Raw genomic sequence first — 25124 nt, forward strand, 5'->3', positions numbered from 1 at the left:
ATAATCCTTCACATTGTCAGTCCAAGATGACTATGAGTTCGTCTATCCCTTTGGCATTGAGCTTCCGCCAGGGTTTGCGAGCTACACGACGGAGGTCACCTACTGACAACTGCCTCCTCACTTTTCTGAAATACAGCCAGAGAACAGCTCAGGTGACCACAACAGAATAGGTAAAGCTTCATCATTATGCAAAATGATCTTCTGGCATGCAACATAAGATAAGAAACTCCAGCAAATACTGTATTTACTCATGTATAATGTGCATTTTCCAAAATTTTTGCAACCAAAAACTGTGGTGTGTATTATTATGCACGGAATAATTCGAAAAGGCAACATGAAACCGTGCATGTTTTCGCTATGTCACTGTGTATAACAAGTACATATCTACAGGTGCAAATACAAATTATCAGGTTGGATTTCTTCAGTAATAATAATTTTAAAAAAACATAAAAGTGAAATGGCCATTCCCATGATTTTTCACTTTGGAACTGAACGTTTTGAGACAGAGAAAAGCAGCAATGTTCTTTGTAGACATTCTTCCTTCACATGGAATCCACAGCAGTGGTATTTGTCAGGCGAGAAATGATAGAAAATAACTCCTATAATGCAATTTTGATCTCGCTTTCTTCTACTCCAGAATAAACAAGGTGGATACAGAAGTGAAAGGTTTGGGATGCTAATGCTAAACACAGTGGAGGGAGAAGTGGTGTGGGTTGGTGATATATGAGGGTATTCTCCTCTTGGTCCACATAGCAACAGGTGACTCATTGAATAGGTTATACAGTAGAACCCCAATTTTACATTCGTTATTCATGGACCTAATAGAGCAAAATGCTATAAACTTTTCCCCGATTTTACATTTTCTGCATTGTAAGTTTTTCAGCTTGGTTCATTGAAAAACGTAAAACCGAGGTTCCACTATAATGCCATTTGCTTTTCATCAGCATAGCAACAGCTTTACAACCCACAACTAAGACATTTCTTGAACCTGAATTGTACTGTGCATTATTGTCACTTTTCCCCATCAAAAAACAGAGTGCGCATTATACGTGCAAATACAGTATGTATGTTCTTCTTAGGAAGATTTTAGACTGAAGCAACATGCGACTTGTGCTGCTTGGGAACGAGCCAATCAGCAGCAACGTTTCACACCCTAGCGGCATGACAGGTAGCACAAGCAACACATGTTGCTTCAGTGTGAATTCTTCCTTAACTTCTTTTTGTAGATGGAAAACAATATAATATTACTCTTTTAAGTGATTTTCATTTTTCCTGCAATGTTTCATCCATGTTACACGGAACTTCCCAAGCTTACACCAAGTTGGTGTTTTAAGTCCACTTTATGCACAGTAAGGCTAATCGGGACTGGACCTACAGTTTAAAGTGGAATCCGAACCACTATGTGCCTCCACCGGGGAATCGAACTTACACTAAGATAAACACACACACAACACAGAACTTTAAATGGATAGTCACTCTACACTTCTAGGAAAAATCTGTTTCTTCCACCTTGCTATACATCTCCAGGTGTCACAACTGGTGTAAGTTTTGAGAAAGTTCTGGGAAACCAAGAAGAAATGTTGTAGGAAAAATAAAAAACACTTAAAAGAACAGTATTATAACATTTTCCATCAGCAGGTATGTTCCAACCATGTCAAAACAATTTGGTGTTCAATCACACTTAAAAATTACAATGCTTACAAATATTTAAATAATTTAAAATGTACAAAATAGTCCAGACAGAACAATTTGGTGAAACAAATTCCCAAATTTCTTCAGGCATAAATTTCCATACCATTCTGTATTGCTTAGCAAAAATTATTAATCATAGTTTTAATTAGTGAAAAAAAAAATGGTAAAACCTTTGCATACAGAATTTCCTCCAAAAAGAAGCCGGCTCAAGGAAAAAGTCAGCGATAGTGAAATTTTGAAAGATATTTTACGAAAATTGCATGTTCTCATATGCCAATAATGTATGCTACAAATAATTACCGTTCTTAATGCAAAAATCACTAAAATCATATTAAATACAGTAATGAAGGAGTATTTCTCTTGTAGTCTACAGTTAGTACAAGCATAAAAACACAGTTTTTTGTTGTTATGTTTCAGAACACACGCTCCCTTCATCAGACATTTATTTTTAGTTCAAAAGTCAAACTGAAACATCACAACAAAAAACTGTGTTTATATGCTAGTAATAACCGTAGACTACAAGAGAAATAATTCTAGAATGCAAGCAACACATACATACAAGAAAAACTAGTAATGAAGGAGTTGAATGAATCATCAATACCTCAAGAAATGTTTGTAACTTTTATTTTCAAACTTCATATCAGAACAATGGAATATGTATGAAATTTCTCTTGATACTGCACTAATAACAATTAATTTGATAATAATAATGAGATCAAAACGATCATGATAAAAACACATGCACCTTTGCAAAATTTCCAAGGTAAGAAAATCAAAGGTGCATGTTGTAATTTTGTTTTGTGTTTGTGATGTTGAGGACACCTGACATTCTAACAGTCGGATATAAAATGGGCATTTCATGAAGTATTCAAACGATTAATTTACCTCTTTACTTAACGTGATACAATGTGCAGTAGAGCACAGACTATCCATCAAAACACGAAATTGGTAAACTTAATAAAAGGGCTAGGATTTTGATGACTGCAGCTTCTTTCTGGTAACCCAGAAACATATTTGCTTCAGTGCTCACTTGTTCGGCTACAAATTAAAGTCTTTCAAGATGAATCTGTTGTGCCATTTTGGTCGTATAAGGCATTTTTTGGTCATTTTCTCACTTCTGGAGCTTCGAGACATTGAAACTGATTTAGAACCTGGTGACTTTTTTAACCTGACCCTGCGTTAGTTGATGTTGAATATAGCTTTTTGATACATAAAACTGTGCTAGATAACAATCATCTGTCAATTCTTTTTCTGAAAATATTAGTTGCAAATGACAGATTGGAATGCCATCAGTCTTTGGATGTCTAATAATGACCTTTTGTTAATTTCGTAGGTATATTTCTCACCGAAAAGTGGCATTCTGGAAAAATTTTAATGCTGCCTTCCGCCAGTTATTAATTTTCTGCATGCAGTAAACTGATAACATTACGCATTGAAAAATATCTCAGTGGATGAGGCTTTATAGTGCAGAAAACTTGGTGTAAATATCTCTTACGGTTTTCATGACAAATTCAATTTTGGGTTGCGTGACTTTTGAAACACACTGTACTTGTAATATTTTCTTTGTCACAGTTGGTGACTTATGTGCTTTTTCCCAAACACCCTAGAATTATGAATCTGGTGTTTCACATTCATTATTTCTAGGATATTTTAGGAGAAAAATTACTTTAGGTCTTTTTAGGCCATAGCTAGAGCATTTTTTGGTAATTTATTGGTCAACAAAATCCTAGGCCTACTTATTAGCCATTCTGCCAATAATGTCACAAACGTACAATAATAAAAGTAACCATGTTTATGTTACACTCAAGTACATTGTGTATCTATAAATAAAACTAATGTCTCTATCATCTGGTAATGACTTACTTGGTTTCTTCGGTGGCTCTGAAGTATAAATCATCTGGGGCATCCATCCATGATATTACTTGCTTTCTTCCACCAATCCGTGACATGCCACCAATTTTGGTTTTCTCGTTTAAATGGTTGATGACCAATTGGGCCAGGACAGGAGAGAAAACGTGAGGGCCCTAATGCCAGGTTCCTTAATCGGCCTTTTGGATGGAGGAGTTGGAATTGGAGAGCAACGCATAGGAAGGATACATCCAAAGAACAACAGACAGGGCTCTTATTAATATCTTACAGCTAGGGTTACCAAGCTTTAATGGTTTGGCACAATGAGCACTGTTAAAGTTGAAATACGAAACTTTACCTTCACAATTCTCTTTTTCTATTGGCAGGGTTACCTGTAGAGTAGTACTGCATGGAACCACTTTCACTCGCTCATACTTGTTCGAGTCCCTCACACTCACGCGTTTGCAAAGGAATATCATTTTAATGTTACAATAATCGCAGACACATATATGTAAAATATCAGTCCTCGCAGTTTTAGCCTGCAATCATCGGTTTCATTTTCATACATCAATGGATTGGTAAGATAAGACTAAACTACATTTTAACATGGAGGAGATGACTATGTTCACCTAAGTTTGAATTTAACTGCATCTCTCACGTCATCCATTTTTGAGGCTCACTACCACAGACAAATTATGGTTATATGTGTACTACTGGGCTTCGAGCGTATCCCTCTTGCTCTCGATTCTGTATGCTACCTAGCATCATCCGTGCAAACTATTTGGAGTTCACGCGAAATGCTCTCCCTGCAGCACTCTAGTTCCATGACTTTTCTAGTTTCTATACACTAAAATGATTTAACATCAATGTTGTGTGTTCAACTTCGCACGTAAATCAAGTTTGACCTTAGCTTACCCATGCCATACAAGTAACATATTTACTTATCTGGGAGATGGGGACTTTAGATCACTAAAATTCAGGAAAACATTCTGTTATTGAATCACCTTCCTTTGTTGTTTATATACAGAGCATTCCCTGACATTTGCTACGAGACTCGGCCGCAAGCTGCCCGGCATCAGCGCTTGTCTTTCCCGGTGAACGGGGTCCGCGACAGTCGCTAGAGTCGGCTATTAAAATTACACTTTTCATATTGTGTACTAACCTTGACTACAGAAGGTGTTGAAAATGATGTCCCTCTGCTGAAACACATTCCTGGCATCTCCGAAGGAAATTGGCATTTACACGTGAAAGTTCGTCTACTGTAATTCTCCCGATTTTTCGTACAATACTCTTTTTTAACTCACGGATGGTGTGCGGATTGTCTTTGTATACTTTATTTCCCCATTTTTCTTTCCACTTTTATTCAGAACTGACCCTGTTACTCTAAACTTTTTTACGAGGTTTAATATAAGCTACTGTCGCGGACCCATTCACCGGGAAAGACAAGCACTGATGCTGTGCCGCTTCTCGCCGAGTCTCTTAGCGAATGTCAGGGAATGCTCTGTAGGTGCAGTTATATAGAAATTATAACAACAAAAATTACCATAATTACCAAGTAAACTGTTGCATGTCAGAACATGCATTCCAAGGTGAGGGGGGGGGGGATGCTCATAGACTTACTTTCTTAATTTTGCCTCCAATGTATGTTATCTTTATGATTTTATACACAAAAGTAATACAGAATCATAGGGAACAATGTAATTTATTTTCTATGTTTTATAAAAATATTCACTGTTGAGAAATCAAAAAAACAAGGTGGTGGGTACAAGCAGCCCCACCACCCTCCCTCTGGTAAGCTAGGTGTTAATCAACATTTTTGACAATAAATGATGAAAACAAGTTTCCACGCCAGTAGGAATCCTGCCTGGGATGAACTTGGAAGAGAAAATAGTAAATGTCCTTCGTTTTGAGCATCAGATAATTTGCATTACGCTCTCAGTTGGGAAAAGAGGAAATTATCTCCTGAGCTATTTAAGTACTCTACCAAATGGCATGCTATGAAAAGTGGGTAAGCTACTTCTGCAGTGGTACACATGGTGAGTATCATTCGGAATTTTTGTAAATTGAAGATTACAGGTCACAATGCTACTGAGTGGGACTTTTCATGTGATGTCGGCAGAGGAACTGATCGAAGAAATAATTTTCTTATATACGAGGGACAGTCAAATGAAAGCCTTAATTTTTTTTTGTTTTGTTTTTCGTCTAGTAGTTCCACATTTACTTTCAAGTCTGAGTTAGTGCTTGTATACCTCAAGAAGAAGAATATTTATCCTCCATGTGCAGTCACTTATAAGCCACCGCAAAGGTCTTTCGACCCATCTGCATGTGGATTGATGCCATTGTCGAACTTCCTTCTCTATTTGTAAACTTGTTGATGTGATAAGCATGGATACACACATTGAATTTTCATTTGCCATAGAATGTCTATACGTTTTAGACTTCCAGAGGGGAAGAAACCACTGCTCTTCACTGGTGCATGCGTATGCAGGAGACGCCATCTTTAAAATGACAAATATGGTATTTTGAAGCTCACTTGATCAGTGTTGCAGCAGAGGTTTTGTAAATAACAGTCAATACAGACTTTTAAGGTTTACATTTGCCTCTCATTTATATTCCATGAAAGCTTTGATTCAAAAAATATAACTGTTCAGAGCTGTGCAATTATATATTGACGTAAACTGAAACTTTGCTCCTGCTTACATTTTTAGGCTTTTCCATACACTTGGTATACAACACTCACAACTGATACCATGAATGAAAGCTCAATTATTACAATTTCAAAGTCAATTTGACCAAGTGAATCACATTGTTATCTAAAAAAAATTGCAACATATAACAAAACACCTACCTTCGTCCCATTCCAGATCTGAGAGCATTAACAGAAAAATAAATATTTCTTACAGTGTGGCCATTCTAGGACCATAATAAAATTCAAGTATAATTCCCGGTTTTCAAGGCGAACTTTCCAAAAATTCAAGGTTATAGAAGCAGATGTTTTCTCTACATCAACGTATTACGAATCTCACCATTAACACATAAGCACACACAAATATATTGGCAATATAAAGGGCCTGTGAGATTCCAATGTATCCAAAAAATTCAAATCAATGCAATTAAAGCATACATATATTTACAATATTTAATTTAAGGTACGGAGTTTACATTTGCTGTTCCACATATTCAGACTCTAAGTACATCTTGAAACACAAGTGATGTTACGGGATATACTAATCTACGAAAAATAGTTAATTGTACAAGAACTTCTCTTATCTTGCAATAATCTTTCGTCTGTCAGATACTGTTCTGCAAAAGATACTAACAAAGTAAACGGATTGAGAGAATTCTGTTTTATTTTCCCCGCAGCTTTCTTCTCCTTCCTCGATAAAAATAAGACCTAAACTGTGGAAAAACTTGCCTCAGGGCATTTATAAATATGTATAAATTCAATGGGACTTGGATTAATAAAAGTTGTAATTTTTCACGTCTACGGTGAAAAATTCACGTAAAATACATGCAGAATTCCCTGACCCAATAATTCCTGCAGAATTCCCAGTGAAAACACACAATCAACTCAATGCTTGCTTTGAAAAAACCTTCATAAAACACTGGGTAAGCAGATTGAAGAGCAAAATTTAAAAATTGTCAGTTTTGAATTAGTATTCCATTCATCACCCAACACCCCCCTTTCAGCATAGTGATTTTTACTAAAATATTATAAAGATACCTTTCAAATTAAAGTGGAAAGTTAATTTGGACATTACAAACATACTCCCCCCAATTGATTCAATAGACAATGACCTAGAACCAATGAAAAAATCCCTATTTTACTTTACACATTAATATAAATACTTTAAACAGAAGCTCTACTCTTCTTGCCACCACAGTAAGTGGCTAGCTGCATGTACCATTCTTGGAGTCTGCTTTCATTCTGCCTTCAATGACTGTATTGTTCAAATCTCTGCTAGTTTCTTTCAAAGACGTAAAAAAATTTTGTACGTCGGTTGGAGATTTGCGCGCATGAGTAATGGGAGGATTCAGCAGAAAGTGTCGCCAGTTCTTTCGCAAAGCACGTCATGTTCCAAAAATGAACAGTAATACTATGCACTGACGGTCTGTCCTTGAGGTATGTTATGCGTTAAGATAACACCATCACGGTCGTACATGAGAATGACCATAACTTTCAAATTAGTGGGGTTCTGACTACACAACTTTACACCACCAACTCCAACGATACTCTATTCCTCTCGTCACTGCGCATGCACTTAGTGTTGGAAGGAAGAGTCCATTTGCTGGGAGGGAGATTAGGTATCGAACTAACGTGTGGTATAAGCGAGAAGCACTGGCTTTGTTTCATGGCGTATATACAACAGTGTTGCCATTATTAAATCTCCAACCCATTTACTTCAAGTGGATTCCTGTACTTCGTACAACTTTTTGGATCCTTCCTTAGGGGTACCAGGAATTATGAGGGTGGATCAAATGAAAAATGAACAGTGGAAGAATTGGGTTATATTTATGTGTGTGTGGCGACAACTCTGTGTAGAGGTAGAGGGGGAAGTAAGGAAGGAAACCCCTACTGCATAATGGACTCGGCCTAGATAGTCACGCGTGAGCACATGATATGCATAGGCGGTCGGGCAGTGGTATTGTTCACCATTTGAGCACAGCAATCAATGCCAAACGGCCCAGCCTGTTGTCCTCTGGAGCAGTTTTTCTGCATGACAACGCATGGTCACATACGTCAGCTGTTACAAAGAACACGTTGGCAACGTTTGGGTGGACTGTGTTGGAACACCCACCATATAGCCCTGATCTAGCACCATGCGACTTCCATATCTTTGGTCCATTGAAGAAGGCACTCGGACAATGAAGCCATGGACAATGTTCGCAACTGGTTCCGATCTCAGCCAAAGGAGTTCTACGAGCAGGTTATTCGCCGCTTGGTGAAACAGTGGGACAAGAGTTTGTGTATCTTTGGAGATTACGTTTGAAATTGTTGATTTCATTCTGTGGCTCCCGTTCAGTTTTCATTTGATCCACCCTAATAAGACACATTAAAAATGTTTAAGAATTTTAACAAAGATGGTTAAAAAAAAGGAAAAGTTTGCCTGTGCATGGGATGAGGTCTTTCCAGTGGAGCCCTGGACTCAAAAATATTGGACGAAAGCAGAAGTATCCACTTGGAAGTACAAAAACTTTTTACGTTTTTCGAACTTCCTGCTGTTATATGGCCATTCGAGAAAGTGTTTGCAAGTATTGTGATGCAAGAGAACTTTATACAGGGTGGGGTAGAAAAACCTGATGATTTTTCAAACTATATAACACAGTAAATATAGAGTTTGTCTTTATTCATGTGCTAAGCTTACAGCCAGCCATATGTATGCCACAGGAGCATATATTCTAGACCAGTGGTTTCCAACTTCAACAGGTCCGAGGGCCAAAATTATACCCAGCAGTTGATTGGTGGGTCGCCTTTTTTAGGAGGTGGGGATTAAAAATTACAAAAATTGTAAGTACTGAACTGAGAATGTAGTACTTACTTTCACATGACCTAAATTTCTAAAATGAGGCATTAAAAACAATGGAATCGGAAATCAAAATTGTATAATTACGATTTATTTTACAAAAACCCAATACTTATGGATGAATTAAAAGAAATGAAAAACACACCATGCAAATAAGAATCCTTCATAGTAAGTGATCAATGTGGTCGGGCTGACCACCCATCCTCCTAGTCTGGCTGCAGATCTCCACGTCCCCTTGGTGGCTCGCTTGGGAGGGAGGCCAGCAGCCGGTAGGTAAGCCTTGGCCCGATATTGGGCTGTTGCGCTATTGATTATTATTATTAAGTGTTCAATGTGAAAATTGAGGTCGATCTGCTTCTTTTATTAGTTGGAATGTCCACTGTATTTGAAAGTCTCAGAAGGTGAAGCAGTGAAGAATCTACCAATCGACTTCTGTAGCGGTTCTTGATTAACTTCATTGAAGAAAAAACACTTTCACATGTGTATGTGCTGCCGAACATCCATGTCATTCTTTGGCCAAAACTAGGAAGGTTTGGAAAGCTTTCCTTTGAGAAACTCTGGCCCCTTTACTTGGCTAGTTTGAAGGAACACATCGCCTTGCAAATCACACAATTCAAGTTGGAGATAAGCTTCTTGTTCTTCGATGTTAACGCCAGGAGGATTGCTAAATAGCTGGATGCTGCTTTTAAGTTCTTCAAAATATTTAAATCTGGAGTCAAACTCATCCATAATTTCCTTAATATTTGCACTGAATTCAGAAAAATCCAATGTTTCTTCACCTCCTAGCCGCCGACAGCTTGGAAAATGGACCAGGTTATTCCTCTCCAAAGTAACGTTGAAAATCTTCAGTTTATTACGAAACTCATTTATGTTTCCCATTAAATCTGACACCAGCTGATTTCTACCCTGCAGTTTCAAGTTCAGTTCATTCAGATGACCTGTGATATCTGTTAGAAACACCAGTTGTTTAAGGAAGTCCATACTCTGAAACTGTTCCTTCAGTAAAAATAGAACATATTTTAATAAAAATACATAAAATTAATGTATTTTGCAAACTGGCTTCGCGGGCTGCAAAAAAAGGTATCGCGGGCCACCAGTTGGTAACCCCTGTTCTAGACTAGCTAGGCTATAGCCTGACAAGTCAAGTCCCGATATGCGCAGATCGTTGCGGAGCACTTCCTATTACGTCATCCTCCCCACCACTCTTCTACTCACTGGTCTTGCGTTGAGAGTACCAGTGGTGCCAACTCAGCAAAATTAAGCTAAAACAAATATGACGATTTTCATGATACAGTGGCTCTCAGCGACAGACAAACCTGCAAACGAAACTGAAATTGATGTGGAGAATAGAGTGAAAGCATTGTGAACAATGAACAAAAGGCAATTGCACTTAAAAATTCAAAGTGTACCTTATGTGAAACAGTATGCGATTGACACGAAATTTAGAAACGCAGGGTACACCACAATACGACTTCCGCCTTACCACGCAGACTTAAATCCCATTGACCTTGTGGGGGGGGGGGGGATCAAGGGTAAGGCAAGGGAATTCATTTCGGATTCACTGGACGCAAAGAAAGAATTGCTGGGAAAATTATTTAGTGAATATTCTGTACAGAAATGGATTAAATGTTGTGAACACGTGAAAAAATTGAAGATTCTTACTTTGAAAGAGATGGACTTAAGGACGAGCGTGTAGATGAACTGATAATTAGACTTGGTGAAGCCGATTCAGACACGGACACAGATTCATCGGTAGACACAGACTCGGATGAGTGGGAGAGTGAAACTGAAGGAGAACTGGAAAACATTTAGAAGGTGAGCTCAGTTCTATCGTTTATATATTTTTTTTCATTTTTCTATAGTTTTATTTCTTACATTTCTTATGCTGGTAAGGTATTCCTAATATAACTTAATTCATTTAAGGTTTAAAGGGAAAAGATCAAAATGTATTTAGAATTTAGCGTAATCAATAGGTAGCGTAGGTGAGGGGATACTAATTCATGCCTTTCACATTCAAATTTCGTTGAAAATTCTCAGACGATTCCTCTCCCTCCAGGTTTGCAACACTGCGAACTAACGTCGCTGCAGACAATGGGGTGGGGAAATGTGATGCGAGATGCGCACACAATGGATTGCAGCGTCTTGTTTTTAAACTTGTCAAGTTATATGTGCGCAGCCTGAAGTAGAGAGCATAAAATACAGGAGAAAAATCGATCAGATATTTAAATAATATTATTCATATCAGTGAGATGATGATGCTGATTCTGGAGTTGACAACCTGATTTCCTATGAGTTGGCAACCTGATTTTTTATGAGTTGCCAATCTGATTTCTTAGGAGTTGGTAAATTTATTTCTATTCATAGCCTAGGACCACGTGACATAACCCAGATCTTCCCCAGAAAAGAGAAGTTTCAGCAACCGACTCCAGCAGGTTGTGAACCAAATTGGGCTCCATTTGCAAGATGTTATTTTCCATACTAAATGTTGGTGTAAATGATTTTTTTTTCCAAAAATTATGTCATACATATGGTTGTAAGGCTAGCACATGAATAAAGACTAACTCCTTTTATTTACTGTGTTTCAAACATGTTAGTGACAGAATTTTTTCGTCACCAAACAGAGCAAATACATCTGGATGATAAAAAAAATCCTGCGAAACTTAAAAAATATATATATAAAAACAAACAATGGGTTGATATAGGTTCATATACCTAAAATAGGTTCTAACAAGCAAAATAGGTTATTTTAGGCACTATAAAACTTACAATACAAGATGGAGACCAATGAAGAAGCGCCATACTCACTCCATTCCATTCACTTCCTTCTAAGTCCTACGTTTTAATAATGAAGGTGATACATTGTTGATGCTGGGCTTACCCAACTCTGGTCGATTGGGAACACGTTCATAGAGAATACTCCCATCTGCAACAAAGTGATAAAAGGCAATTATTAAGAACATAGTAGTGTCACATATTTATGGTGAATAAAAGGTCAAGGTATCAGCACAAAAACTGGGCACATTTCGGGATAAAAAGCTGTAAATAAAATTACACTTTGGTGTTAAAATGGTGAATATTGAGTTGCTGTTTTAAGTCCACTTTATGCACAGTAAGGCTAATCGGGACTGGACCTACAGTTTAAAGTGGGATCCGAACCACTTGTGCCTCCACCGGGTATCGAACCCGGGACCCCCTGATTACAAGGCAATGACGCTACCACTGCACCATGGGGAAGGCCAAAATGGTGAATATAACCATAAATTTAATTCAAAAACTACTTATTACACAAAAGAAGCTTTTCCCTCCTTATGTATTTGTCAGAGTATTAAATTTATTCCTAAATATTCCGTCTTTGCTTCTCAAACATTTATAGCAGAATTAATCATTTTTCCGTAATTTGCATAACTCGCAGGATATTTCAGACTTCAGGAAGTGTCACGTGGATAAATCAACTTTAAATTTCCTGTTTAAGAGTTTATTGCACATTTTGCAGTTCATTTTGCATCATTTTGTGACATAATATGGTAGAAAAATGCACCTTAAAAAACTTTCAAAAACATTAAAAATTAACATTATGGCTGTTATTTCATATTTTGGGTTTCCATCAAAAACGAAATATGCATGTGTGTCAGTATCAGAGATGGGCCACATTGATCAGCACTCTACCGATATTGGCCAATATAGGCATATCGATGTATTGCTAAAATTTACAATAATTTTACCGACCCAATATATCCTTAAATATTTTACAACTTAGTGCAATGTGTCATTTTGTTGTAATTTTTATGTATATAAGCATATAATTTCCATCCTTTACTCTTAAAAATTAAATGTCTACATAAATGTAGCTTCATTTGATTTGCAGAAGCTTCGTTCATCTGGTAACATACATGTATTAAGAAGGTTAATGAACCATTTGGAATTTTATATTGGAACGGTAGAATTTATCAGTATTGGTAAATTTCATATCGGTATTGTATCAGTAACAGGCAAAATTTCATATCGGTCCATCCCTATTAAGAATGTTTCAAAATTTAATATTTAACCCTTAAACGCATAGCGTTACCATGCGGTAACGCTCAACATTCGCACACTTTCATGCTAGAGGCTTGTCTATATTGAGTGTGTAGGCAAAACTAGTTCCAGAAATTGCTATAATAAGCAAAAAGCTTGCATTTGAGACCATTTGTTTCGGTCCAGGTAACGGCATTGTTGCGAGAGAATGTATTTGTTTTGACCTTCGATTTTTTTATTCAATATGTCATACACTGGAAAGTTATTATAGTGTTTTTATCTGATTGTCTTTCATTATGTAGTTCTGAATGTTTTCAGCATTTAGTAAACACATGTAATTACAAACTTATGAAGTTTTCTGTTCAAGAATTTGCATCACTTGCTCAATTTTTGCTCACAACGGTGGCGTTACCATATGGTAACGCTATGCAGATACAGTAAGTGTATGTAAAGCAAGGAATTGAAATTGTAAAGGCTTTCTCGTCTTTTGCATGGTTTATTTATTTCTATTGCTTATAATGTATATTTTATTTAATAATAATATAAATAATAATAATAATAATAAATAGTATGTATAATAAAATAATAGTAATAATAGATGACCATTTCATGGAACATTTTGTGCCTGTTCAGTAGCTCAGCCTTGTTGAGTCTGTTATCCCCAGTGGCAGATTAAGCTTCCTCGCCGCCCCTAGGCACAAACTTAATATGCGCCCTTCTCAAAAGAAAAGTAGTAACTTATTTGCAGTAATTTTACAGGCTAATATAAAAATTAGTGAACATACTGAAATAAAAAACAAAGGATAAAAATCAATAAGAAACTATTCATTTTCTGTATGTGCTATACCTAAAATTATGTAATGTATTGAGAAATTAAATTCACCAGTCATAAATGAAGGCGCTTCCGCCTCACTTTGGTTGCTGCAAACTCGTGTATAAGTTCTTAAAAGTTAATGTGTCCATCAGTCAAGATGTCTGCTTCGATGTGGAGAATAGATAACTCGTTCAGTTGAACAGTTTGCTACAGCAGTACACAAAAAACACTATTACTTAAAAATCTTGTCTTACCTGCTATGAGTCTTTGCGATTTAGAAAAATCGTTTTCAGCATTCTGATTAATTCCACGTCTAAGAAGAATGTCAATTGTAGACTCATTCAGACATCACTCGGCAGGATCGTCACTAACGAAATTTGAACTCTCACTGTCACAATCAGGAACTCCTACGAACTGAGGAGACACTGCCTCAGGTGCACTTTCTTCCTCCACTAAACCCACAATATTTTCGACATTTTGCATTTCACAGAGTTCACTCGATGTAGCCCCTTCCACTTCAATTTTTTAACTGCTTTCGGAAATCACTTGTTCCTTTCGCCTAAAAAACGTGTCCACTGTACCAAGCTTTTTCTGTAAGGTTGCTTCTCTTTCACGCTTTTCGTTTGCAAGTTTACGATAAGCCGCCCCACTTAACTTTGTTTGCTTCATGCTGCCTGCTGCATAAAAAAAAACACCAAATCGCAAACGCACTAGAGACAAATAAAACTGAATGCACCAGCCAGAGAATACAGTAAGACAAAAACTATTTGCGGTCCATGAGAAAGCTACACTCACTCACTCATCAGCAGTGTTTATGTGTTTATTTTTTTTTAAGACTGGCATTGTTACAGATGCGAGTTTCAAACAATCAGTCTTCTTTCCTGCCTGGCCATTAACAAACGCTTAGTGGAAGATCGAGGGGTATGTACTTATTTACAAAAACAAACCAACAAAGGCTGGGCAGCTTGCATTGTCATTGTAAGCGATAAAAGCCACAGCACGGGTTAAAACAAATTGATTGGTGCCTGAAGGAGGCAGAGCAGACAAAACATTTCTTGATTTCATCAAGGTTTCTTTCGTATGAAGCCAAAGTGTTGCAAACCGTTGATTTGAAACATTGGTTTCATAGGTCTAAATTGTCACTGTGTACGTAAGACACTTTTTATTATTCTTGATATTCTGGAAAAAAAGATTTGCCGCCCCTAGGCACGTGCCTAGTGGGCCTATTTGGTAATCCGCCACTGGTTATCCCGTATTATGGAAAACATTCGTGCAAGCTATTTATTACAGCTAAACCTATAAGATTTGGTTACAAAGCCTGCCTGGTGCTTGAAAACCTTCCGTGGATACCTCTTTCGTTTTGATATCTATCAAAACAAGAGTATAAGAAGATTCCACTGACATTGAAAACAAATTTAGAAAAACTGCAGCTCCTCTCATCCATATGCTATATGACTTTCCCAGAGACAAAAATTCTCCCAGCTTGAATTTGGATGGATATCGCTCAGAACTATTACATCATTTCGTGTTGCGCCTAAGGGAGCTTGGCAGCCCATTACAACACAAAGGAAGGTTTTGAAAGATGTGTGGTATGCTGGTGGTCCACCAGTAGTGTTCGCATTGGACATATCAAATATGTGTTTGGACTTCACGTTCCATGTTTCTTACGTTTCTATGACAAGGGCCTCCCCGATGGCGTAGTGGTAACAGTCATCGCCTTGTAATCAAGGGGTCCTGGGTTCCATACACCTGAAGGTACATGGCACATTGGTTTTGATCTCACTTTAAAGTGTAGGTCCAGTCCCGATTAGCAATTCTGTGCATAAAGTGGACTTAAAACTTCAATTGAACTCAACACAATACAAAGTTTCTATGACAAGTGAATATCCAAAAATGATAAACAATATGTGAATATAGAGTAATCATTATGTACTAAATAGATACCTGAGCACCTTTAGCTCAGAAAATGTGAGATTAATGTACAATCAATCTATAATATTTGTATTATTTTTAAAAAATAATCAAATTTTGAAAGTAATTTTAAGGTTATTTCAAAAAATTCCAAGTTTTCATAAATCAATCAATTTGTAGGTGTGAACGCATAGCGTTACCATATGGTAACGGAGTATAATTCGAAAAGGGAGAATGAAAAGTTTCAAAAAATGATTCAAAATCACTTATTAGTACATAACAACAAGTATTAGACTTAAAACATGGAAAAATTGAGAAAAAATAATTCATGCGTTTAAGGGTTAAACGAATCTTAAGTGAATAATAAGTATTATAATATTAAATATTATTACCAACCGATGACAATTCACTTGAGTGAATCCCTTCTCTTGTATGCATCATGTTTCCTGGATTTAAACCAACGTGCCTCAACTGGAAATTGAACCTGGAACCTTGTGATTACAAGGTGACAGTATTGATTGATTGATTGATTTAGTTTATTTTACTTCACGTTTTGTGCCTCTTGGCTAATTTGCGAAGATGGGGATGAGTGATGAAATTGATGAATGGACATTCACAAACCACCAAGCCTGAGCAGGATTCGAACCCGGGACCCGTGGCGCCGCAGCGCGATGTGCTATCCACTCGGCCACAGGGTCCGGCTGGTGACAGTATTGGCTGCCATGCTATCAGGGAGACACTGAACAATAAAGGAAAATCACTACTTAACACATTGAATCCCAGGGTATTTAAATTGGCAATAACTCAGAAACCTGGGCATTTTATGTGATTTTCAACAATGTGAAACAATTTATTTTTTGGTCTTACTATACATGTGTTAACATCAAAATAAAGGCAATTTCTTTCCACACACGATAAAAAAGAAACAATTAGAATCTGTGTATTCTTGCGTGTGCTAGAGACGTTCAACATAGTCCTTGTTTTTCATGTAACGAAAAAGTCTGTACTTCTAATGCTAAACAGTGGCGGCGATTGGGATCCAAAACTAGGGGGGCAAGGTGCAAACACTATGGGGAGCAAGATCAATTTACTTTTCTTTGGTACATAAGGTATAGCATAGAATGGGGACAAAGTGGCAAAAAGTGGGGGGCAACAGCCCCCCCCTAATTGCCGCCACTAACCCTTAGTATGAAACATAGGCGGTGTGCAAGTAAATAAATAAGTGTTCCATTTCTTTCAATATTTCAAGTAAATACATTGGTCAAGTGCATGGGCGCCCATAGCAGTTTTCTCGGAGGAGGGGCTTTTCAAGATTCTCAGGGGGGGCTCTTCGTAACTCCAAACATTCAAGTGATATTGCCCATACTATGCACGTGCATTGGACACTCGCCATATTCAGAATGCTCGTGTCGAAAATCAACATACTTTGGCCAACAGGACATACCTGGTTCTTCTGGTGGTCGTGGAAAGGCAATATGCTCTGGCTTGGGTATTTTGTCCTTCTCTGTGGGAGCCAACCAGTCTGGGACAATTAGATCTCCCTGACCAAGGACTGTGGCAATATTTGTTATGCTACCCCTCTTCTTTTTTCCTGTACTTCAATAATTCCTTTGCTGCTGACCTGGATAAGAACAAAGAAATATTTAAATATAACATGCATTAAAGACACACATTAGGAGTATTTTTATTTTTTCAAGGTACACGTATTGAACCATTTTGTAGGTTAACAAAACATTGAGCAGCCTGAAGACACAGTATATGCTCATACACACACACAAAATATTAACATGCAATTAGGTAGTGTGAGAAGAAAGTTAGGGCATCAGCAGATATCTCTTATCAGATAATATAACTTTGAATTTAATTGGATACTTTTCCAAGGTTTTAGAGCAGCGGTAGCTCAGTTGGTAGAGCATCTGGCTACCACGTGTAAGACCTGGGTTCAAATCCCGAGGCAGGTGATCTGGACTAGGAATTTTTCCAGTCATTTCCCTGTTTCTGCACGGCTGTAAGGTCCACCCAATGAGCACCTGGTGGGTAAAGATGCCCGGGCAAGATCTTCCCAACTATGGCCGAGATCAAGAATATGTGGATCTCTATATTTTCGTACATGCCTTCATGGCACATGTGCATACGCACTGGACTAACTTTACCTTTTTCTATTTTTGTACCTTACTTTTCCAAGGTTTGAGTATCTCCACAATACATAAAATGGCCCATTCATCTATCCCTAACTTTCATTTCTTATAACATTAAAACTGGGAGATATATTTACACTGGATTTTCTGCAATATGAAGACTCGTCTATATATTTTTTTAGGGCTGAATCAATACCAATACTGAATATTAGGGGGTGAGTTTTCCACTTGAATTGTAAATGCAATGCAACTGATACTTTCCAACACACTATACCATTTGTATTGGTTCAGTCTTAATATTTTAAAGTACCTTTCATCGACAAAGGTCGCCTATTTATAACTATTTTGAATAGTTTAGATAGTTATAGAGTATTAGAAGGCCACAATGTTCAATTGTCAACACTAGTCCTATTATTCTATTAGTGAGATCTGTTATTTTGCTCATCATTCTTTCGTTGCCAGGTGTGTAGAAAATTGACTTAAAAGGCAAATTTCATTTCAAAAAGCCATTTCAGTTTTATAGTTGTTTTGTTTTAAATATTACTACAAAATAAATCCAACATGAGAATTTGCATTTGCACCTGTCACACACAGTGACATAGTGAAAACATGTGTGGTTTCATGTTGGCTGTCTGAATTATTCCGTTCATAATACGCACCAAAATTTGGGGATAAAATTTTTGGAAAAATGTGTAAATATGATATAAACATTATTTTGCAGAAAGGACCATAATATGATGTGGCCCTGGGACAAAGTGCAAAACTTTCATCACCCTCTACCACAAGATGTGCAAAATTCAGGGGGAAAAAAATTGCCATGGATAAACGAGAAACATACCTCCATCAACAAGCAGCTTCATCAGTATTATAAGGTCCAGCATAGTCCCAGAAGTTTATGCTTCTTGCTCAATGTGGAGGCTTATGGTCGACCTCTCCTGTAGCCACGATGGGAATCAGTCATTGCATAGTAGAGAAGTAACAACCCACTCCATGCCCTGATAAAGAGGAAAATATATAACAATGAACCAACTTGTAATGACTAAAAGGAAAAACATAACTCACATTCATCTGTAGGCAATTATTGAAAACCACAAACAGACCACTTGAAGAAACAAATGAAGAAAAAATTCATAACAACAATGCTGACGAAAGAAAAAAATGGCCACTGATCTTTATAGAGGCTGCCGCCAGTACAGGAAAGTACGCATATCGACACCTCTTTCAGTGCTTGCCTGTTGCATACAATAATAACGGTCTTATATCAGTACCTAACATTCGACGCTCGATATGACACTCTAAGGGTTAGTGTTTTCAGTTGAATGTAGGGGGTGCTGAAGAAAATTAAGCAGCCTCACCCCCCCTGGCTAACAGAGAGACTGAAATATGTGTTAACGCACATAATTAGAAATCGAACCATGTAAAAATGTCTGGGTAAATATGCAATATAGCACGAATGGATTTCTTCAAATTAACAGGAGAAACTACTTAATGAAATCAGTTTCTGTAGCATTGTCGAAGTTCTCTGAGGTATTTTCTTTGCGGAAACTGAAAACTTCACCATAGAATGCTGCAGAACATGAAATAATAACTTTTTATGTAAGGAACTTGCATTTTCTGTAAAGCGACAACATTTTGCCGTTGTTTCCATTATGTCCCTGCAGATGGCGCGAACGTTGAAAGTCACACGGTCTCACCAGTGTTTCCAAACGTGCCTTTTTTTAAAGAGAATTTTTTTTTTTAACTATGGAGCTATCGTGAATGGTTTTTGGGGCTATCCATCAATGGTTTGTGGGGCTATCCGTCAATGGTTTGTGATGACATAATGAACATGAAAGTAGGTATTTTTCGGTTAAGAAGGTTGAAACACTGCATACCCACTCCAAATCGACAAAACACAAGCACGACGATTGCACGCCATATTGTCTGTTACCCAAGCGGAACAAGGAAGACAAATAATGACTCATAATATGAAAAATTAACACTATTTTATGGAAAAAGGCATAACTTCACCTCAAAGAATCTTCCGCAATGCAGAATAGGTAAGTATCAATGCTAAAATGAACGAAATAAACGAATGAGAGGTGTTCGGGCTATATTGCATAATTACCAATGTCCGAGCACCATGATAAATTCGGAATTAAACAATCGGAACTTGGACCAGATAAATAAATGCTCTTAGCTGGACTATGCATTTTTTATTATTATGAAGATTAATGTCTCTCCAAAGCACGAAAGCTGTTGCCTCTTATGTCCTTCCACTACGAGAATCAAATGTTGTGTGCATTCGATGATGTAACTCCAGGTCAGTGTTTCCAACCACACCGTTGTTTTACAAGAACATGACTATTTTAACTAGGTTTACCTAACCTAACCGAACCTTGGTTCGTGGGGTTTTCGAACCTGGAAAAAAAATACAAAATCAGTAACACGAAAGTAGGCATTTTTCGATGAAGAAGGTTGCAACACTGCATAACCACTGATCATCGACAACGGTAGTCAAGATTTCTCCGCCATATTGCGTGTAACGCAAGCGAAAACGAACAAACAAGAATTACTCGATATGTCGAAAATTGAGATTATATGCGTGAAAAAACGATATGGCACCTTCAAGAATCCTTATGAATGCAGAATACGCAAGTACCAATGTGAAAAAGAAAATATAGGAATTTCAGACGTTTCGGGGATACTAAACTTTTAATAAATTCTCACGACCAGATTTTCATTCAGAGCATTCCTAATGAATATAAAATACACAACAAACTTGTGGGGTTAGCAGCTCAATCACTAGCCCTACAAGACTACATACCTTTGCCGGAATTACGTTCTCGAAGCTTCAGCAATCTTCATATGATAATATAATGTAAAGCTGATTTACACGTTCAAGGGGGTTTTGTCGAACTGACATTTGAAATTCGTTCACATAAAAATCTGCGATTTGTCAGGTCGATAAACCACATGATACTCATACTGTATTGCAGTCATTATATGAATTGAATTGTGAAAAGTTCATCAAGCACATCCACAATCAAACAGATATTGACTTCCTACGAAGCCATAAATTCTTACAAAATACCAATACCATAAATTATCTTCTCTTCTACATTTTGACCCAAGCAACTCTTGTCGATTTTGGACAGCGTTCCTGAAGGAATGTATTGGATGGAATCCGATTGCATCCTGTACTAAAATACACACTTCTTCCTATTTATTGCTACAAATAGGTCCTCCACGATTAATAGTAACAGGAAATTCTTCCTTAGCACAATCACTTCCGCCTCTTTTTTGTCCTCTACTTCAAGTCGCCGCCATAGTACACTTTTTTAGCAGTGTTGTAGTGATGGGTCGTTCGTGAACGAGTCGTTCAAAAGTAACGACTCTCTCTTGTGAGCGGTGAACGACTCGTTCACCAGAATTGAACGACACGTTCAAAGAGTCGTATGTGTGCCACGACTCCTCCGCCCGCCAAGCAACTATTATTCCCTCTCCTTTCCACGAATTTTGCGAGGAAGGCGCATGCGCAAGTGTATACTCGCCTGGCGGCCGGAATTTTTGAAAGAAAGCAAGTCGATTCTGCGGGCAGCAAATGGGGACTGGAGAGGAGAGGGAGGGGGGTCCTCTCTGTTCCTTTTCCCTACCCCTAGTTGAGTAAAGCTGGCTGAAACGTGCCGTGTACGATGAGAGGGGAAGGAGCATGCTCGCGAGTCGACTCTTTCCTTCGTTCAAAGAGTCGTGGCACACTTTAGCGACTCTTTGAACGAAGGAAAGAGTCGACTCGCGAGTGTTGTTTGCAGAGAGAGAGCGCGCAACCTCAGCCCATGACGGGCAGCGAAGAACAGCCAACAAATTTGTCCTGTAGTTTCAAGTTCGGCCAAACCATTAGCGCTAAAATTGCAAGAAATTAAATGTTAGTAAAAATATTAGGGGAGTCTTGTAAAAATTTTGGGAAGGTGTTAGGCACAGACCTCTTGATTACAATATTCCGATTAGCCTATTTTGAGTTGTTATTGTTTAAGTCCACTTTATGTGCAGATAGGATAGTCGGGACTGGACCTACAGTTTAAAGTGGGATCCGAACCTCCACTTTGTATTGAACACGGTACCCCTTGATTACCGGCGACGTTATCACTACGCCATCGGGGAGACCCGATTAGCCTATTGGAGCATAAAAGTGGACTTATAACAATTTTTGCCAAGCAGACCATTTTAATACATGACAGCGTTAACCACTATGCTATTAGGGTGAATCAGAAAAGGGGGCAGTAATTTATAATTTGCAACACAAAATACTTAGTGTGGAAAGCGATTGTTACTTTTAATTATTTTCTAAAGCGCCGGCCTCCATGGTGGAGTGGTTAGTACACCTCATTACTCATCCTGATCTTCGCGATTACCCAAAAAAGTGACAGAAAAGCGAAGTAAAATAAACCAAATCAATCAACCAATCATTATTTTCTAAAGCAATTTCTTATAATCCGATCTATAATGGATATTCAATTTGTTATAACATTAATTTAATATATTTTGTGTAATACAAGGAACAAATTTGAAATTATGCGGGGAACAGTGGGGATTTCCCCTCTAACGATCATATCATGTAATTTCCCAATAGCCAATACAATCGCTCTCTCTTTCTTTCTGTATGCATGTGTACATACATATACTTACATATTATACACGTGAGATTAGAAGATTAAAATTTAAATCACATTGGAATGATAACGTTATTAGAGACGAATCACAAATTTACACCAATAGAAACACAGCATTATATACAAAATAAAAGTAAAACACAAATGAAAAGCAAAGATAAATATGAAAATTCAGTGCGCAAAATCATTGCAAAACAAAAATGCAATCAATAAAATTAATATTGACAAAACTAACTCAAGTATTCTATAATGTATGCCGGCGTGGTTAGCACATCAAGGGTCTCGAGAAATATAGTTTAAGGGATGTAAGGGATGATCCTTCCACGTAGTACACCCAATTGTCAACCTCACTTCCACATAGTACACCCTGGACTGCATTTTGCAGACTAACGAGGCTCTGGCGTCTATACCTACGGCCAGTATCATTTTCGTAGGAATGTGTGTGTGTGTGTTGTCCTGTGTTTTGTCCTTATGTGTGCTGAGTGCCTTTACAGCCTCAGCTTTTAACCGGTCAGATTATTTTAATATTTTAGTTACTACAGGACATTACAGTTATGTTATGTTAGTTCTGGTAAGGGGCTGGATCCCGTATAAAGTGAAGGGTGCAAAATAGCCTAAGTGACGCACACAAAATTTTAAATTCATATTCAATCATAGCCTTTAGTATAAAACAGAGATGTGATGGGGAGGGCCGGCCCCCGTGGCGGAGTGGTTAGCACATCGCGGCACGAGGGCAGGGAGTCCTGAGGCCGACATTCGGTGGAAACACGTAGCGGCTCGGGATACCACTTTTGCCCAGGCTTTGCTCTTCTGCCACTTTGGCTAATCGCGAACATGAAAATCAGTGATGATATAATGAAATTGATGAAGTGACATTCAATTCCGAGATTCCTCTTAGCGCACTGTTCTAACCACTCCTCCACGGAGGCGACTGAAATTGTTGGAAGTGAATCAGTTTCGCAAGTAGCAGGACATTACAAAATCGCAATGAAAACAGGGCAACCCTTCCAAAGTTGGTGAGATGATGAGAGACACTCTGTGTAAAATGTACTGTCCGAGAATCTCGTCTCATTGGAGTAACGATACCGATTTATGCTTTGAAATCGATAAGCGAACAAGACCAGACAGGTGTTTTTAACTTGAAATCAAATCGCGAACAAGATATGCATTCTCATTCACGAGTTGAAACGATGTGCCAAGTCATCTTGTTTCACCACGATACTCGATCGAGTTGCTCTTCCGCTTCGTGCACATGTAAACCTTTTAAGTTACACGTTCAATTTTATTTATCCAAGAAAACAAATCTGTTAACATGAGAATGAACAGAAGAAATAAGCTACTCGTTATTTTCCCATTAAGGAACAAACAAATTTTAAAATGCTATAATTTCTTATAAATTAGCATGGAGTAATTATATTTTATAATTTATTAATTCAAGTTTAATATTTTAACTGCCTAACACGCTTTGTTGTATTTTATGCATCTTTTATACCTAATTACTTAGTATTGACAGCGAGGATGAATGAATTTTACGTACAGATAAGCTAATCGGGACTGGATCTACAGTTTAAAGTGGGATCCACCAGGTATCGTTACAAGGCAACGACGGAGGATGGATGGTGATTAGAGTAATTGACAAGAGGTTAAATACAGATTACCACTCATCTCTGGGCTGGGGTTCGAACCCGGAACTTTTGGTGTCAATAGGCTTACTTTGAGGAGGGCGACACCACTTATCTGTCACTCCAAGATTATTTCAAGCTGGCCAACATAGAAACCAAGAAACAAAGAACATGCACCATGGAGTATGTTTTATTTATGTTATTCAGCCATCCTTTCATTCCTTGTTAAATCCTGGTAAGGAAATCGCTTCCTGTCTCGGATTCGATCCTCGGTGGAGGCACCTTGCCCAGTGATTTAGACCCCAGTTTAAAATGTAGCTTCAATCTCGATTAGACTATCTGAGCATAAAGTGAACTTTAAACATTGTCTGACAAAATCGTTTTCATATGACGTGAAATATTTCATTAACATTAACGTGTAAATATTTTACTAATGAAAAGAGCATTAAAGAATAAATATAGAAGTTTAATCATAAATCTCATCGTACATGATACTGCAAAAAAAGCTTTTATTGAATGACTGCAGAATTAGGAACAACTACGTAAGACGGACATGGGTCATGTTCACGAGTGATATAAACAGCTGTTGGCCATCTGCGGTGAGCCTACGTGTTACTAGTTTTACTAGTAGAAAGCAACATTAAAAAAAAATACGTACGTATAATTTGGCCCGCTTTATAGAAATTCGATCATACATTATGATATTGGCAGAAACTTATATTGAATGACTGTAGAACAACAAAAAGCTATGGACATGGATATGGGATGGACATGGATAATGTTCAAGAGCGATATATATTTCTTAAACACAGCTGTTAGCCATCCGCGGAGAGCGAGCGGGTGGATCGTACTTTAAACTGTAGATCCAGTCTGCTGGCGAGACTGCCGCACCCGCGCCTTGTGTAAGAGAG

The 25124-nt window shown here is 37.8% G+C and overlaps 1 long non-coding RNA gene across 1 annotated transcript; it reads right to left on the reverse strand.

The window, feature by feature from the left end:
- Positions 1–17254: 17254 nt before the first annotated feature.
- On the reverse strand, positions 17255–21238 carry LOC145999831 (uncharacterized). The gene is made up of 3 exons (XR_014443437.1): positions 20749–21238; positions 18781–18937; positions 17255–17425 (listed from the first exon to the last, which is right to left on the reverse strand). It is a non-coding gene; the product is annotated as an uncharacterized LOC145999831 (long non-coding RNA).
- Positions 21239–25124: the final 3886 nt, after the last annotated feature.

This window comes from Lepisma saccharinum, chromosome 16 (assembly GCF_977018435.1).
Source record: "Lepisma saccharinum chromosome 16, izLepSacc3.1, whole genome shotgun sequence".
Classification (NCBI taxonomy): domain Eukaryota; kingdom Metazoa; phylum Arthropoda; class Insecta; order Zygentoma; family Lepismatidae; genus Lepisma; species Lepisma saccharinum.